Below are 17,544 nucleotides of genomic sequence, written 5' to 3'. Positions count from 1 at the left end.
TGTGAAGTCAAGTGGGCCTTAGAAAGCATCACTATGAACAAAGCTAGTGGAGGTGATGGAATTCCAGTGGAGCTATTTCAAATCCTGAAAGATGATGCTGTGAAAGTGCTGCACTCAATATGCCAGCACATTTGGAAAACTCAGCAGTGGCCACAGGACTGGAAAAGGTCAGTTTTCATTCCAATCCCAAAGAAAGGCAATGCCAAAGAATGCTCAAACTACCGCACAATTGCACTCATCTCACACGCTAGTCAAGTAATGCTCAAAATTCTCCAAGCCAGGCTTCAGCAATATGTGAACTGTGAACTTCCTGATGTTCAAGCTGGTTTTAGAAAAGGCAGAGGATCCAGAGATCAAATTGCCAACACCCACTGGATCATGGAAAAAGCAAGAGAGTTCCAGAAAAACATCTATTTCTGCTTTATTGACTATGCCAAAGCCTTTGACTGTGTGGATCACAAGAAACTGTGGAAAATTCTGAAAGAGATGGGAATACCAGACCACCTGATCTGCCTCTTGAGAAATCTGTATGCAGGTCAGGAAGCAACAGTTAGAACTGGACATGAAACAACAGACTGGTTCCAAAGAGGAAAAGGAGTACGTCAAGGCTGTATATTGTCACCCTGCTTATTTAACTTATATGCAGAATACATCATGAGAAATGCTGGACTGGAAGAAACACAAGCTGGAATCAAGACTGCTGGGAGAAATATCAATAACCTCAGCTATGCAGATGACACCACCCTTATGGCAGAAAGTGAAGAGAAACTAAAAAGCCTCTTGATGAAAGTGAAAGTGGAGAGTGGAAAAAGTTGGCTTAAAGCTCAACATTCAGAAAACGAAGATCATGGCATCTGGTCCCATCACTTCATGGGAAATAGATGGGGAAATAGTGGAAACAGTGTCAGACTTTGTTTTGGGGGGTTCCAAAATCACTGCAGATGGTGACTGCAGCCATGAAATTAAAAGACGCTTACTCCTTGGAAGGAAAGTTATGACCAACCTAGATGGCGTATTAAAAAGCAGAGACATTACTTTGCCAACAAAGGTCCATCTAGTCAAGGCTATGGTTTTTCCTGTGGTCATGTATGGATGTGAGACTTGGACTGTGAAGAAGTCTGAGCACCGAAGAATTGATGCTTTTGAACTGTGGTGTTGGAGAAGACTCTTGAGAGTCCCTTAGACTGCAAGGAGATCCAACCAGTCCATTCTGAAGGAGATCAGCCCTGGGATTTCTTTGGAGGGAGTGATGCTAAAGCTGAAACTCCAGTACTTTGGCCACCTCATGTGAAGAGTTGACTCATTGGAAAAGACTCTGATGCTAGGAGGGATTGGGGGCAGGAGGAGAAGGGGACGACAGAGGATGAGATGGCTGGATGGCATCACTGACTTGATGGACGTGAGTCTGAGTGAACTCTGGGAGTTGGTGATGGACAGGGAGGCCTGGCGTGCTGCGATTCATGGGGTCGCAAAGAGTCAGACACGACTGAGCGACTGAACCGAACTGAACTGAACTGAACTCTAAGACAGCAGCAGTCACTTTATAGCAGTCAGTAACCCACAAAATGGGGTGATTTCTAGTACCACCACCTTAAAGATGATTGCAGGTGGTTGAATTAAGTGCCAACAAGAAATAAGCCTGACTCCTGCTGTGACAACTGTCAGTGTAGGAAACATGTTCGTGTTGATGAAACCAACTTCTCTAGGAAAGTAAGAATGATAACAGGGTTAAACCAGAATAATCAGTGTGAACTGTGGCTTTAAACAGACACATTGTCCAGCAGCATCTTGCCTGCCCACATGTGCACCCATGAGCTTCCTTCTGTCCACTCAAAGGAAGGAAGACCCCTTGCAGGGGAGGTGAGCTCCACAGATCGGCATCTCTGCTACTCAAAGGGGCACCCACATATAATGATGATAATAAATAAAAAGATAATGATTACCATAAACATGTTTCATTGGGCCAGGTTGAGTCTGTGAAAGGCCATGAGTTCATAGTAATATTTAAATGAGAGGACTTTAGAGAAAGTGTGGCTAGAAAGGGAGACATAAAGGCTAAAAAGCACGAAGATCCTCTAGAGAAGGGAATGGCAACCCACTCCGGTATCCTTGTCTGGAAAATCCCATGGATCGAGGAGCTTGGCAGGCTACAGTCCATGGGGTCACAAAGAATTGGACACAACTGAGAGACTTTCACTTTCAGTGGTAATGCAGGAGACGCAAGACTCAAGAGACGTGGGTTGAGTCCCTGGGTTGGGAAGAACCCCTGGAGAAGAAAATGGCAACCCGAACCAGTATTCTTGCTGGTCCCCTACTCTGCAGCATCCAATCTAGAGCAGCTCTATTTCCTTAGCGCCTCCCCTAAATCTCCTTACCTGAGCCCCCATCCTAGCATCTTTGTTTCTAACACTTTCTCTCTGCAATAGCCAGGGTTACCCTTCAGGAAGAGTAACCATCAGCTTGTTCACTAGGGAGTATGCCTGGTGGCGGAGGCTGGAGGCACTGACTGTGTGGATGGGAGAGAATTCACACAGGCAGGCCCACCTCCAAGCAGCTTCCTTTCTCTGTCCAAGCCACCCCTGCTCTGCTTATTCCCTGACTGCTCCATTTCCAGCTGCTGCTCTTTGTTCTCAGTCTAGATCTTAACACACAATGTTCCTTTGGCCTTGAATGCTCCTCACGCCCACCTGCTCTCCTGAAATTCTACCTCCTCCAGTGCCACTCACCTTCACCCTGGACCCTTCTGCCTCTCTTCTCAGGGCCTGAACATCAGGGATGTGTTTTCTGGGCTGCTCTATGTTGAAGGGTGTCTGTATGACCCTGTCCTGCTGAATGACACACAGGGGAAGACAGCTGAGGGGTCTGGGGGCTCCTGCTGTAAGGGAAGGAGGGAGAGGACAGCTGGCTGGCCTCTGTGTCCTTCTCTGCCTCGAAGCTGCAGGACCCTGGGAGCCAGGGCAGCCAACTGAAACTGTGAAACACAAGGACCAAGAGCCAAGGAAGAGAGAGGAGGAGGGTGCGGGCAGAAAGGACTGATCTGGATGATGCCAAACACTTGTAAATGCATGTGGACCCTCCACCTCATCCTTCCGTCTTTCCCTCCCATTCTTGTCCTGGTCCTGACCCTTGTCTGGGGCCTCAGCTGCCTGTGAATGCTGATGGTGCTCCCTCTGCTGGATTCTTATCTGGAGCGTCCTCCTCTGTTAGCCTCTGATTGGTCCCTTTCCCAAAGGGCTGTTTCTGAGAAAAGGGAGGACTGCAGAGAAGCCCATTCCTGCCCAACTGCATGGCTGGACACAGAGCCCTTCTCTTCCTGTGGGCAGACAGAAAGTGAAAGTGAAGTCGCTCAGTCGTATCTGACTCTTTCCAACCCATGGACTGTAGCCTACCAGGCTCCTCTGTCCATGGGATTTTCCAGGCAATAGTACTGGAGTGGATTGCCATTTCCTTCTCCAGGGGATCTTCCCGACCCAGGGATCGAACCCAGGTCTCCCGCATTGTAGACAGATGCTTTACCGTCTGAGCCACCAGGGAAGTCCTCAGACAGAGATTCTACCAAACATCTCCCTCCATGTGACTTCAGGGCATCATCCTTAGGCAGGGAAAGGAGCGGTTATGGCAAGATCAAGTTCAAAGTCCTTAGCCCGACACCCAGGCCCTCCTGATGCTCCTACTCCTGTCTTCCTCACCTTCCTGCCTTCTCAGAGCATGATCCAGGGGCCTTGAGTACTCCCAGCTCCCTGGACTCTAATTTCCCCCCAGCCTCCAGGCCTTCGCTCAGGCTGCCCCTCCCCCTGCAGGTGGTGAGACATTTCCCCACCTGCCTCACCAGGTGAAATGTTACCTGACCTTGGAGGCCCAGCTCCAAATCCTCCTTCCCTTGCTGTCTCCCCCAGTTCCTCTCTAGGGCCCCCTGGAATCTTGCACTTTCCTGCCTGTGGGTCTATTTGTGTGGAGTTTCTTTAGCTCCCAGCACCAGGCAGGGGCCTTGTCTCTTCTCTGCTGCTCCTCCTGCTCCAGGGCCTCTGGGGCTCCCTCCACCCTCCTGGGCACAGCCTGGCTGAAATACAAGGTGTGGGACCTGTTACAGTGACGTGAAACAACCAGCTTCTCAAAGACACAGCACAGCTCTTGTTTTACCTGTGCGGCAGTAATTCTATTTGTTTTCCTTGTCTGTCTTGATGAAAGGCCCTTTCTGACAGACAGCACTATCAGATTTCTGAGTGTTTCCATATATGGGCATCCCTTGCTTTCCAAAAGATCACCCTGTGTAGTGAAACCTACATGGTCTATTCCCTACGCCATCTTGGTTTAGAAAAGCTTTTGTAGGAACACTGTACTTTCAGGTAGCAGGAGACACGTGTATTTCCTCATGTCTCCTTACTCCAGCCATGATATTTTTATAGGAGGAGAAAGAAGAGAGAATTGGGGGGAAATATGGGTCTTATCTAAAATCTGATACTGGCCTGAGCCTTAAGCTGGACATTCCAAAGTCTCTCCTCCCACAGGGTGTCTGGGCCAGGTCTGGGTGCGCAGCCCAGCTCTCTCCAGCCTCTGCTCTCTGTTCCCTAACTGCTGTCTAAAACTTTGTGAGGGGAGGAGGGAGGAGTCATTTTCTGACTGCAATGAATGCTCTTTTGAAGGCACATAAAAGGGTGTGTTCATTTGTGACTGTGAAATGTACCCATTAAATATGTTCTTTTGAATGAGAAGACAAAGAAGGAAAATATCAAGGAGGGAAGGAGGAAGAGGAAGAAACAAAAAGATTCTAATCAATCAATCAGTGACTCCAAAGGGATCTAAATGTAAACCAGAAAGAAAAAAAACTACAAAGGTACTGGAAAAAAAAAAATGTTAGAAATAATGTTGATTTGAGGAAACCTTTCTCATTAAGACACAAATCCCAGAGCCATAAAGAAAAGTCTGATTTATATGACCTCTTAAAAATTAAATATTGCCATGGACACCATAAAGCAGGCCAGAATACAATGGGAGAGCAGCAGACACTTTTTGCATTATTTCCTGTACACAAAGGTGAGCATCCCCAACACACAGCCTAAAATCCACATGAAAAGACTGAAATTAGTTTTTTAAAAGTTGAATATGAAATCTGAGCAAACGATTCCCGAGGAGCTGACTTGCCCAGGGTCACACAGCTCTCGGTGGGCAGAGACGAGGCTGAGACCAGTGCTTCTGACATGGGTATGTGAGAGGAATACTGTAATTTTAATAAACCAAAAGTTTCTAGGATTGTTTCTGCCTGTAAAACACATAGATCTAAGCTCATGTCCCTCCTGTTATACTGACCTGTCTACTGTTGGGGTTTTTATTTTAAGATGGCAAAGCCAGGATCTTAATGTGGGCATCGTGCAGTGAGCCCTTCTCACTTTGTCTGCTGGGCCATCTTCCCTACACAGGGCCACCCATCACCTACATCCTGAGCTGAGGCCCACTGAGCACAGAAAGACAGTGCCCTGCATCTCCCCGTTTGCTCTCCTGTCCTTCTGCAGGCCTCAGTTTCCCCCAGGGCCTGGCTCTGAGCAGGCATTTAGGAAGCAGGGGTCAAAGGGTAGGTGATGAAACCTGGCTTCCTTATATCTCAAAAGAAATCCTTTGCCCCACTGGCCTCAGCACAGCACCCTGGGGGAAACATCAAGGTGGCCAGGCCACAAGGAGGAAGGGTTCTGACCCCCCTGCCCTCCTTCACCCCCTCTGCTTCCTCCAAATTTCCCAACACTCACCCCCAACACTCACCTTCCTTCTGGGGTCACCGCTCATGTCTCAGAAGTCCACATCCTGAGCTGAGCCCATCTGAGCAGGTGTCACCCTCCCTCTGCACTGTTTAGGGGCCCAAGGGGTGGGAGGAAGCCATCAGACTCACTTGCCTCCACAACCAGGCTCTACTCCTGCTTAACCCACCATGTCGGCCATGACCTCACCTTTCTGAGCTTCCATTTCCTTTCTTCTGTCAATTAGTGACCATCAGCAGACCGTCATCCTGAGGATGGGGAGATGGGGGGTGGGGGGTCCTACCCTGCCTGCTTACCCAGAAATCTTCTCTGGCTGAATGTAAACAAGATCCAGTTGTTCTCAGCTATGCAAAGCAGCTACCAGCTTTTTGACTCTGCAATAACGACACACGACCTCTGGGCCCAGATATACCTGGAGAACTGAAAGGGAAAGTGAAACCCTCATCTCTGAGTGGCTCAGGTCAAACAAACACCCTGCACACCAGGCCCCACCCTGAGCTATTCTCATCCTCCTTGCTGATGCTCTTAGAAAAACAGTCCTGACATGCAGGTCCTTCTGGGCACGGTCCACCCTGTCTCAAGCTTCACGATGGAAGACCTGCCACCAATTGACTGTGAAACCCTTGGTCAATCACTCCTCCACTCTATGAACTTCTTCCTGGCTCCTTCCACCCTTTCCACCTACTCACCAGCCTGCCTGCCTTATTTACCTTTGCGCCAGAATCACTTGGCACAGTCTCCCGGAACATACCAGCTGCTCACTGCATACTGGTCATATTGCTGCTCCTGAGGGCCACACCTATGTGGGTTCTAGGCATTTGCTCATGCAATTCCTTCTGCCACGGACATTTACTCCTACCACCCAGAAAAATCATACTTCCTAGAAAGCCCAAATCTGTTATCACTTCCTCTGAGAAGCCCTCCAGGATCCTTCCCTGCAGAGTCCACCGTCCCCAGCTCTGCTCACAGGGTACCTGGGAGAGGGTCCCAAGTCCACCCCTCAGCCACTCTGTCCACACCCCAACCCCACCTTTTTGATCAAGTCCCTCTAGATTGAACCCTGCTGATAGCGACAATACTAGTATCTTTAGGCGCTAGTGCCCTCAGGCAACTCGCCTGAGGAAGCCCAGCCTTGGTTCAGTTCAGTTCAGTCGCTCAGTCGTGTCCGACTCTTTGCGACCCCATGAATCGCAGCACGCCAGGCCTCCCTGTCCATCACTAACTCCCGGAGTTCATCCAGACTCACGTCCATCGAGTCAGTGATGCCATCCAGCCATCTCATCCTCTGTCGTTCCCTTCTCCTCCTGCCCCCAATCCCTCCTAGCATCAGAGTCTTTTCCAATGAGTCAACTCTTCGCATGAGGTGGCCAAAGTACTGGAGTTTCAGCTTTAGCATCATTCCTTCCAAAGAAATCCCAGAGCTGATCTCCTTCAGAATGGACTGGTTGGATCTCCTTGCAGTCCAAGGGACTCTCAAGAGTCTTCTCCAACACCACAGTTCAAAAGCATCAATTTTTCGGTGCTCAGCTTTCTTCAAAGTCCAACTCTCACATCCATACATGACCACAGGAAAAATCATAGCCTTGACTAGACGAACCTTTGTTGGCAAAGTAATGTCTCTGCTTTTGAATATGCTATCTAGGTTGGTCATAACTTTCCTTCCAAGGAGTAAGTGTCTTTTAATTTCATGGCTGCAGTCACCATCTGCAGTGATTTTGGAGCCCAAAAAAATAAAGTCTGACACTGTTTCCACTGTTTCGCCATCTATTTCCCATGAAGTGATGGGACTGGATGCCATGATCTTCGTTTTCTGAATATTGAGCTTTAAGCCAACTTTTACACTCTCCACTTTCACTTTCATCAAGAGGCTTTTTAGTTTCTCTTCACTTTCTGCCATAAGGTTGGCATCTGCATATCTTAGGTTATTGATATCTCTCCCGGCAATCTTGATTCCAGCTTGTGTTTCTTCCAGTCCAGCGTTTCTCATGATATACTCTGCATATAAGTTAAATAAGCAGGGTAATAATATATAGCCTTGATATACTCCTTTTCCTATTTGGAACCAGTCTGTTGTTTCATGTCCAGTTCTAACTGTTGCTTCCTGACCTGCATACAGATTTCTCAAGAGGCAGATCAGGTGGTCTGGTATTCCCATCTCTTTCAGAATTTTCCACAGTTTCTTGTGATCCACACAGTCAAAGGCTTTGGCATAGTCAATAAAGCAGAAATAGATGTTTTTCTGGAACTCTCTTGCTTTTTCCATGATCCAGCAGACGTTGGCAATTTGATCTCTGGATCCTCTGCCTTTTCTAAAACCAGCTTGAACATCAGGAAGTTCATGGTTCACATATTGCTGAAGCCTGGCTTGGAGAATTTTGAGCATCACTTTACTAGCGTGTGAGATGAGTGCAATTGTGTGGTAGTTTGAGCATTCTTTGGCATTGCCTTTCTTTGGGATTGGAATGAAAACTGACCTTTTCCAGACTTGGTAGTCAAGGCTATCTGGATGAATGCCAAGTTCATGCAAAGGGCTGAGAGCACATTGCTCTTTGTTCCCTGACTTATTTGCACTTGACTACAGGCCTCTTTTCTCCAAATGGAGGAAGGCTAGGGACCTGGCAACTCAGAAAGTCTACAACAGAAAGCCAGTCTTAATTCCTGTTTGGATATTCAGCAAAGAGCCGAGGTGTATGGAGGGCCAAACGTGTCCCCCACTCTGTGCAGGCACTGTCCACACCTTGCCTGTTTTACTCTCACATCAGCTCTAGGAAGCGTCAGCTCCATTTCTCAGATGAAGAAACTGAGAAGTAAAGGTCCCAGAGCCCGAGAGTCGTGCAGCTGGACTGCTGGTGGACTTTTCTGCTTTGCCCCAAGCAGAAGGAACGGCAGTGGGGCTGGATTCCCCCTCACCAGGGAGGCCTGCCTGACCTTCCATCTGGGCAACTTCATCCCAGGAAATGTCCCTGTGTCATCGTGGTCACCTCCCCTAGCCTTAGAAGGAGACACAGAGGAGTGATGGGTGTCACCCTTGAGGGCCACACACTATGGTTTGGTCTTACAATCACGCTGGAACATAGGCCAGGAGTCTGATCGGACTTTGCAAATAAGGGGAGGGGCGAGGCAGCGGATTTCTGGGGAGGAGCCAAGATTCCAACCAAGTTTGAGATTTGCCACTTGCAAATATCACTCCTAGTTTAAAGTTCTTTTTCTGTCATTTCTTTCCCCAATAAACTCTTCTCTCTTTCACTAGCATGACTTTAGTTTGACAGCCAAGCAAAACCACAGTGAGAAGAAGAACTCAGTTAAACATCCATTTAAGTGATGGGCAGGTTATCATAAAGGTCTTCTGATGCAGAATGGACACTGGACATTCCTGGACTCGATAAACACCAGTTCACAGTAGAGCCACCAAGGGGGCTGCAGACTCAAATCAAGGTGAGGATTTAGCACACCCTTTCACCACAGTCAAAAGGAAAAAAAAAGTTTGTCACAAAAGGACAAACACTGTATGACTCTACTCAAATAAGTTCCTGAGAGGAGTCAAATTCACAAAGACCAAGGATTCAGAGGTGCCTGTCAGGGGTGGAAGGGAGGGAGAGTAGGGTGTTACTGTTTAATGGGGACAGAGTTTCTCTTTTGATGTAAAACATTCTGTGAATGGAGGGTGATGCTAATTGCATGACAGTGTGGGTGTCCTACAAAGGTGCCAAAAAAGGTCCGTCTAGTCAAGGCTTTTCCAGTGGTCGTGTATGGATGTGAGAGTTGGACTGTGAAGAAGGCTGAGCGCCGAAGAATTGATGCTTTTGAACTGTGGTGTTGGAGAAGACTCTTGAGAGTCCCTTGGACTGCAAGGAGATCCAACCAGTCCATTCTGAAGGAGATCAGCTCTGGGATTTCTTTGGAGGGAATGATGCTAAAGCTAAAGCTCCAGTACTTTGGCCACCTCATGCGAAGAGTTGACTCATTGGAAAAGACTCTGATGCTGGGAGGGATTGGGGGCAAGAGGAGAAGGGGACGACAGAGGGTGAGATGGCTGGATGGCATCACTGACTCGATGGACGTGAGTCTGAGTGAACTCTGGGAGTTGGTGATGGACAGGGAGGCCAGGTGTGCTGCGATTCATGGGGTCACAAAGAATCGGACACAACTGAGCAACTGAACTGAACTGAACTGACTGTGGGTGTCCTTAACACCGCTGAACTCTACACTTAGCAATGGCTAAACTAGGACTTCCCTGGTGGTGCAGATAAGACTCCTCCTGCTAATGCAGGGGATTCAAGTTCAATCCCTGGTCCAAAAAGATTCCACATACTGGGGAGCCACTAAGCCCGGGTGCCACAACTACTGAGCCCGTGCTATAGAGTGCATGAGTCACACGTGTCTAGAGCCTGTGCTCTGCAACAGGAGAAGCCATCGCAATGAGAAGCCCAAGCACCATAACAAACAGTAGGCCTTGCATGCCACAACTAGAGAAAGCCTGCTGCAAGCAAGGAATGGCAACCCACTCCAGTATTTTTGCCTGGAAAATCCCATGGACAGAGGAGCCTGGTAGGCTACAGTCCATGGGGTCACAAAGAGTCAGATGGGACTGAACATGCACATCAAAGCAAGGAGAACCCAGCCAAGTGAATAATCAAATATGTGAATAAATAAAAATTTTAAAAATGGGTGAAATGGTAAAGTTGATGATTTTAAAAATTTTAAATAAATTGTTAAAAAACCGTACCTTTATCGGAAAACATAGTAGCACCTGAACCCTTTACAATCTGCAAAGCACTTTCACACACATTGTTGTGTAAGCTACCACAGCCCTCTGATGACAACATTTATTATCCCTGAGTCACAAGGGAAAACTAAGGTTCAGACTTGCCCCTCAAGTGGGGAATCTGGGCGGGTCTCCCTGCCTCTTGTTTTGGTTTGTTTTCTGAATTATGCCATTTCCTTAGAGGAAGAGAAATCTTTAAATCCTTGAATAGTCTAAAAATGTAATTTTCTTCCACAATAGCTTGAGATGAGTCACAATGTCAAATACCACTTGGCCTAAGAAGTGAGCCCAGCTGCCAGAGGCCCTAGTGGGCACTGGGAGATGGGTCCGACCGGGCCCATGGGGACCCACTGCAACTGGCTCCAAGTGTTAACTCGCTCCTGGAACAGCCCCACCTCAGGGGGAAAGCTGCCTGAACTCTTTCGTCACAGAGCCTCTGGGCCCCATTCGGCTGCGTCCATGACTCCGCATCTTCCATGAGTAGGGAGAGAATTTGCCATCATGCAGCCCTTTTAGGCTACCCCAGGTTTTGCTGTGACTTGGTTTCCTTGCTCATAGAAAGAGTGAGTAGCCTGTAGAGTCACTGAGAGGATGAGTGAGACAAGGCAGGGACTGGGCTTGGTGAACAGTAGATGCTCAGTCAACAGGAAATGCTGTTTTCTGGGCTCACCATGTTGGCATCATCTCTTTTCCTCTTTTAAAACCTCCCTGAGTTGTCTGCCGTTCTCATCATTCCTGTGTGTGGATAAGAAAGCAGACTTAGAAGATTCATTCATTCATTTCCCAAGGTCACAAAGCTGGCCTCCCTTCCCCTTCATTTATCCAACGATCCTTATCTCCACAATTCAACTCTTGAATCAGAGACTAAAAAAATAATAATAAGTATAGACTCACAGACAAAATTACACAGTTGTAAAATTGCTACAGAGAGGTCCTGTGTACCCTTTACCCAATTTTCCTGCAGTGGTGATATTTTATATAACTGCAGTCACTATCAAAATACAACTAACTAGAATATAGATGGCACCCCACTCCAGTACTGTTGCCCGGAAAATCCCATGGATGGAGGAGCCTGGTAGGCTGTAGTCCATGGGGTTGCTAAGAGTCAGACACGACTGAGTGACTTCACTTTCACTTTCCACTTTCATGCATTGGAGAAGGAAATGGCAACCCACTTCAGTGTTCTTGCCTGGAGAATCCCATGGATGGAGAAGCCTGGTAGGCTGCAGTCCAATGGGTCACACAGAGTTGGACACGACTGAATCGAGTTAGCAGCAGTAGCAGCAGCAGCAGCAGCAGCAGCAGAATATAGATTGCACTCAAATTCTACCAGTTTTTGCATGTTCTCATTTTTATGTCTTTGAGATGTGCCAGGAGCCAGCGTGAGGAACTCTGCCTGTGGCAAAGGTCATGAGGAAGGAGATTCGGCATATGCAAAGGCGGGATCGAGCCTCAGGAGTCCCCCTGGAAATTCTCGAGCATCTACCCCCAAAACCAGAGTCTGCCTACTTTCTGCCTTGTGCTCTCACCTACACCTCTGACTTTACGGGGGGCTGTCCCCCACCACCATCTCTCTGTCTGAAAAAGAGTTAACTTACAGCTCCAGTTAATAAAGTTCCTGGGCGTGACAAGAGTGTTTTATTTCACAACCATGAGAGGCATGAGATGTTCTAAACTGTCTAAATACAGATTCCTTTGAGCAGTTAAAAGATTGGTTAGAAATTGTATTGGTGAAGGGTTTTTCACTTGTTGGGCCAATGTTTGCTGCTAAGTTTCCATATCCCTTACCTACTGTGTCCCTGGCAGTGTATTGATTAATATAATTGGTTTATAGAATGTAAGTAGTAGCTTTAATGTTTGTAACCTTGGACCCTTGAGTTAATTCTTTTCTTGTTATAGCCTACCACACCTTTGCCCTATAGGAATGCAACTTTATCTAATGCTTTTGAAGGGTGGAGCCTGACTAATCACCTTTAGAGAAAAATAAGTTTTCTGAAGAAAGGGTCTTAAAATGTTAACAGGCCTCCTGGCCAGAAGATGATGTAAATCACCTAAACTTTTGCATATGATAAGTTTGCAGGAAGAAAGCCTGCTTACTGCTGACTCTACCCCTTCCCCCATTATCCCCTATGCACAACTTAAGGTATAAAAACAACTTTGGAAAATAAAGTGCGGGCCTTGTTCACCGAAACTTGGTCTCCCCATGTCATTCTTTCTCTCATCTTCCGGCTGAATTGGAGCGTGGAGACTCATCAAGCCTACTAATTTTGCTGGGCTTCTAAGATCTGACAGGGGAGGCCTTAGTGTCTCCTCTCCTTCGGGAGAACGGGAGGATGCCTGCAGCCTATGTAGGTGATGTAAATTCCTAGCCTTGGAATTTTATTAGCTTTCCACGTAAACCAAGTTATTCAGCCTCTTTTCTCCACTGAATTTCCTCACTGAGCTATCCTTATTTAACCACTCTTTATATCATTAATTAACGTTTAATTAAGCAATTGTTTCCTGATCCTCGCCGACGCTGTCCCCTCTTCGAATTTCCTGGATCCACCGGGGCTGGACCCCGGCAGAGATGGTCCTACCACATTGTATCATATGTGCAGATTCATTTAACCATCATGAAAACTGATATACAGAGTGTTCTGTGCCCACGAAGGAACTCCCTGTGCTGATCCTCTGGGGTCACTTCTTTATGGGCCTTCCCTAACTCTGGGCAACCACTGATCTGTTCTCCATTCCTAGAATTTTGGCATTTTGTGAATATTTTATAAGTGGAATCATGTAGCATGTAACCCTTTAAGACTGGCCGTTGCATTTTTACTTCTATTTTTCAGTTGTGCCATGTGGCACGCAGGATCAAACCTGTGGCTCTGGTAGAGGAAGAGCAGAGTCTTAACCACTGGACCCCCAGGCAAGTCCCAAGGCAGATCTTTTTAAATTCACTCAGCAAACTTCTCTTGAGATTCACCCAATGGGCTGCAAGTATCAGTAGTTCATTGCTTTTTGTGGATAAGTAACCCTAGAGCCATAAGAAAGGATCTTGGCAGTATGGTACTGGCACAAAGACAGAAATATAGATCAATGGAACAAAATAGAAAGCCCAGAGATAAACCCACACATTTATGGGCACCTTATCTTTGACAAAGGAGGCAAGAATATACAGTGAAGAAAAGACAATCTCTTTAACAAGTGGTGCTGGGAAAACTGGTCAACCACTTGTAAAAGAATGAAACTAGAACACTTTCTAACACCATACACAAAAATAAACTCAAAATGGATTAAAGATCTAAACATAAGACCAGAAACTATAAAAATCTTAGAGGAGAACATAGACAAAACACTCTTGGACATACATCACAGTAGGATCCTCTATGATCCACCTCCCAGAATATTGGATATAAAAGCAAAAATAAACAAATGGGACCTAATTAAACTTAAAAGTTTCTGCACAACAAAAGAAACTATAAGCAAGGTGAAAAGACAGCCTTCAGAATGGGAGAAAATAATAGCAGATGAAGCAACTGACAAACAACTGATCTCAAAAATATACAAGCAACTCCTGCAGCTCAATTCCAGAAAAATAAACGACCCAATCAAAAAATGGGCCAAAGAACTAAATAGACATTTCTCCAAAGAAGACATACAGATGGCTAGCAAACACATGAAAAGATGCTCAACATCACTCATAATCAGAGAAATGCAAATCAAAACCACAATGAGGTACGATTTCACGCCAGTCAGAATGGCTGCAATCCAAAAGTCTACAAGCAATAAATGCTGGAAAGGGTGTGGAGAAAAGGGAACCCTCTTACACTGTTGGTGGGAATGCAAACTAGTACAGCCACTATGGAGAACAGTGTGGAGATTCCTTTAAAAACTGGAAATAGAACTGCCATATGACCCAGCAATCCCACTGCTGGGCATACACAGCAAGGAAACCAGAATTGAAAGAGACACGTGTACCCTGATGTTCATTGCAGCACTGTTTATAATAGCCAGGGTATGGAAGCAACCTAGATGTCCATCAGCAGATGAATGGATAAGAAAGCTGTAGTACATATACTCAATGGAGTATTACTCAGCCATTAAAAAGAATACATTTGAATCAGTTCTACTGAGGTGGATGAAACTGGAGCCTATTGTACAGAGTGAAGTAAGCCAGAAAGAAAAACACCAATACAGTATACTAATGCATATATATGGAATTTAGAAAGTTGGTAACGACAACCCTGTATGCGAGACAGCAAAAGAGACTTGGATGTATAGAACAGTCTTTTGGGCTCTGTGGGAGAGGAAGGGGGGGTATGATTTGGGAGAATGGCATTAAAACATGTATAATATCATATAAGAAACAAATCGCCAGTCCAGATTCGATACAGGATACAGGAAGCTTGGGGCTGGTGCACTGGGATGACCCAGAGGGATGGTATGGGGAGGGAAGTGGGAGGGGGGTTCAGGAGGGGGAACACGTGTACACCTGTGGCGGATGCATGTTGATGTATGGCAAAACCAATACAATATTGTAAAGTAAAAAAAAAAAAAAAAAATATATATATATATATATATAAAAACAACAAAAAAAGAAAGGATCTTGGAGGCCTGGCCCACCTCCTCCACTGTGCCGGGATCCCCTCCAGAGCCCCCAGATGTGCTTCACCTTCAGGAACCAGCAGCTCCACGCATGACCCCTGTCACTTGTCACTTTGATTTCTGCAGGAAGACAGCTGGTCACAGCTTCCTCCCCTCTGCCCTGTCTTCTCTCCACCTGACTCTCCATTACCCTTTCTTGTCCCTTTTCAGGATGTACTCTCTGAAACTCTTCCCCTACCATCTCCACAGCTTTCTAAAAAGTAGCATTTAAAAGAATTGAGAAAAAAAAAAAAGAAAAAAAAAAAGAAAAGAATTGAGATATCAGTCACATAACATACAATTCACCATTGAAAAGTAGCTTTTAGTATATTCACTATGTGTACAAACATCACCACTACATAATTCCAGAACTTTTCCATCATCCCCAAAACAATACCCATACCTATTAGAAGTTAGTCCCAAATCTTTGTACCCCCCTTGCCTTGGTTCTATGGTTGCCATCCTCTCATTCCTGCCTGTCTATTTCACCAGTTAAGTGTGGAAATTAACAGGAAGGCTGAGGGATGGGTGTAGGGGTGGAGGAGTGATCCTTAATCTTGTCTAATATAAGAGCTGGGCTGGGCCAGTCTGGGAACTGAGTCTTAGAAGCCTAAAGAGGTCATTGATTCATAGGCCACAGTGTTGGGATCCCCTGGAGAGGTGAGGGCTCAGACATGGGATCCTGGGAGAAGTCAATGTCAAAGCCACAGGCGATCCAAGCAATGGTCAACTCACAGGGGCTGAACAGAGAGGCAGTGTTCTGAAAGGATGAGAAGACTCAAAGCCTAGAGGAGAATGAAGCTTAGGGATGGTTTCATATTGGTTAGGATGTGGATGCCTAGCTGCTGTAACAAAGGACTCACAAGATATTAACATAGTACTCAAACAATGTAGATGTATTCATTTCAGACGTGAAAGTCCAAGTTGCTAGGCATTTGGGAGGTAGGTGGTAGGTAAGTCGACCAGAAGTCCAGCCTGTTATTGCTCAGCCATCATTTCCAGTGAGGGGTCTTAATTCAATGTGGAAGCTGGTTTTCATCAGACATTTCAGCCCAGAATAGAGCAGAGAAGGACACAGAGCTCATAATTTCCCTTCAAAGACATGACCTAGAAGGTCCACACATCATTCCTCTCACCTTTGATTAGTCAAAATTTAGCAATGATGTTACATGGAGCTACAAGGGAGGCAGGGCTGCCATATACTCACCTAAACTCAGTGTCTTTTCTATAAAAAATAAGGACACTAAAAATGGCTAAAGTGGTTAATTTATGTTGTGTATTTTTTTCTATAATTAGAAACTTTTTTAATTTTTAGTTTTTTTTTTAAAGGAGTGAAGGATAAAAATTTGGGAATGATTATTTGGTCTCTTCGGGGCTTCCCTGGTAGCTCAGACAGTAAAGAATCCGATGCAATGTGGGAGACCTGGGTTTGATCACTGGGTCAGGAAGATCCCCTGGAGAAGGAAATGGCAACCCACTCCAGTATTCTTGCCTGGAGAATCCCACAAGGCTAGTCCATGGGGTCACAAAGAGTCGGACATGACTGAGTAGCTTCATTTTCCTTTCTGTTGGTCTCTACTATAGCCGCTAATTCAGAAAAAAGTATGACATTTTCGCAGGAAAAAATCTAAAAGATATTACCTGGTCACTGTTGAAAAATTATTCAAAAAACAGAATCAGTGTCATCTTTTCTGTTGATCTCTCTAGATTGATCTCACTGTAGTGTTTTATAAAACCTTAATAGGAAGCTAAAGCCTTTTTATTTGCCCAACAATCAGAGAACAAAGTTCATTGACCACCACGTCATCCTCTGTCTCTAAATGCCTGTTGCTGGCATATAGAGGGGAGATGCTGGGACACAGCATCGGATGTGATCTCACTTGCTCTTATATTTATTTATCCCTTCATGGTGCCCCTCTGAGCATCTCACCATCACACCAGGGGACCACAGCCAGAAAATTAACATAGACATTTCTAGTTTTGCATTCACAACCATAGTCTGGGAGGAAACTTGGGAGTTATTTGGAAAAATAAGCAACTATGAAATTAGGGATGAGGGGATTGCTAATGCCAGGAATCAGAGACCAGTGGGAAAGTCGACAGCTCAGTGGAGGCAAGTGAAGAGGTGAGCACTTGCTGGGACCAGGGTGCATGGTCCACCTCAGGGGCCAGCAGTGAGGAGGGACGAGCAGGGGGAACAAGAGAGGCTGGACAAGGAGGGGCATTAGCATTTAGGCTCCACGGACACACATGGGCAGCTGGAAAGGGAGCAAGGACCCCTCCCTTCCACAAGGGACTCTGGGATCAGTGGCCCCTGGGTTCTCATGCATGGTGGGCGTTCAGGCAGCCCTGGGGACTGCTCCCTCCCCCTTGGTGGGCAGACATGGGCACCCTCCAGCACTT

At 46.3% G+C, this 17,544-nt stretch overlaps 1 protein-coding gene across 5 annotated transcripts in view; it reads right to left on the bottom strand.

The window, feature by feature from the left end:
- Positions 1 to 17,544, bottom strand: part of LOC109559516 (apolipoprotein L2-like) — a 44,825-nt gene that overhangs the window by 25,560 nt on the left and 1,721 nt on the right. Inside the window, exons 2-3 of one of the 5 annotated variants that reach the window (XM_070789722.1) lie at positions 10,477 to 11,250; positions 5,940 to 6,170 (exon numbers count right to left, since the gene is read on the bottom strand). The exons of 1 other annotated variant lie outside the window; for it this stretch is intronic. The gene's annotated coding sequence lies outside the window, so the exon portion shown is untranslated. 3 more of the 5 variants (XM_070789721.1, XM_070789723.1, XM_070789724.1) reach the window with 3 other exon arrangements.

This window comes from Bos indicus, chromosome 5 (genome assembly GCF_029378745.1).
Source record: "Bos indicus isolate NIAB-ARS_2022 breed Sahiwal x Tharparkar chromosome 5, NIAB-ARS_B.indTharparkar_mat_pri_1.0, whole genome shotgun sequence".
In the NCBI taxonomy this organism is placed as follows: domain Eukaryota; kingdom Metazoa; phylum Chordata; class Mammalia; order Artiodactyla; family Bovidae; genus Bos; species Bos indicus.
This window is presented reverse-complemented; position numbering and strand designations above follow the sequence as displayed.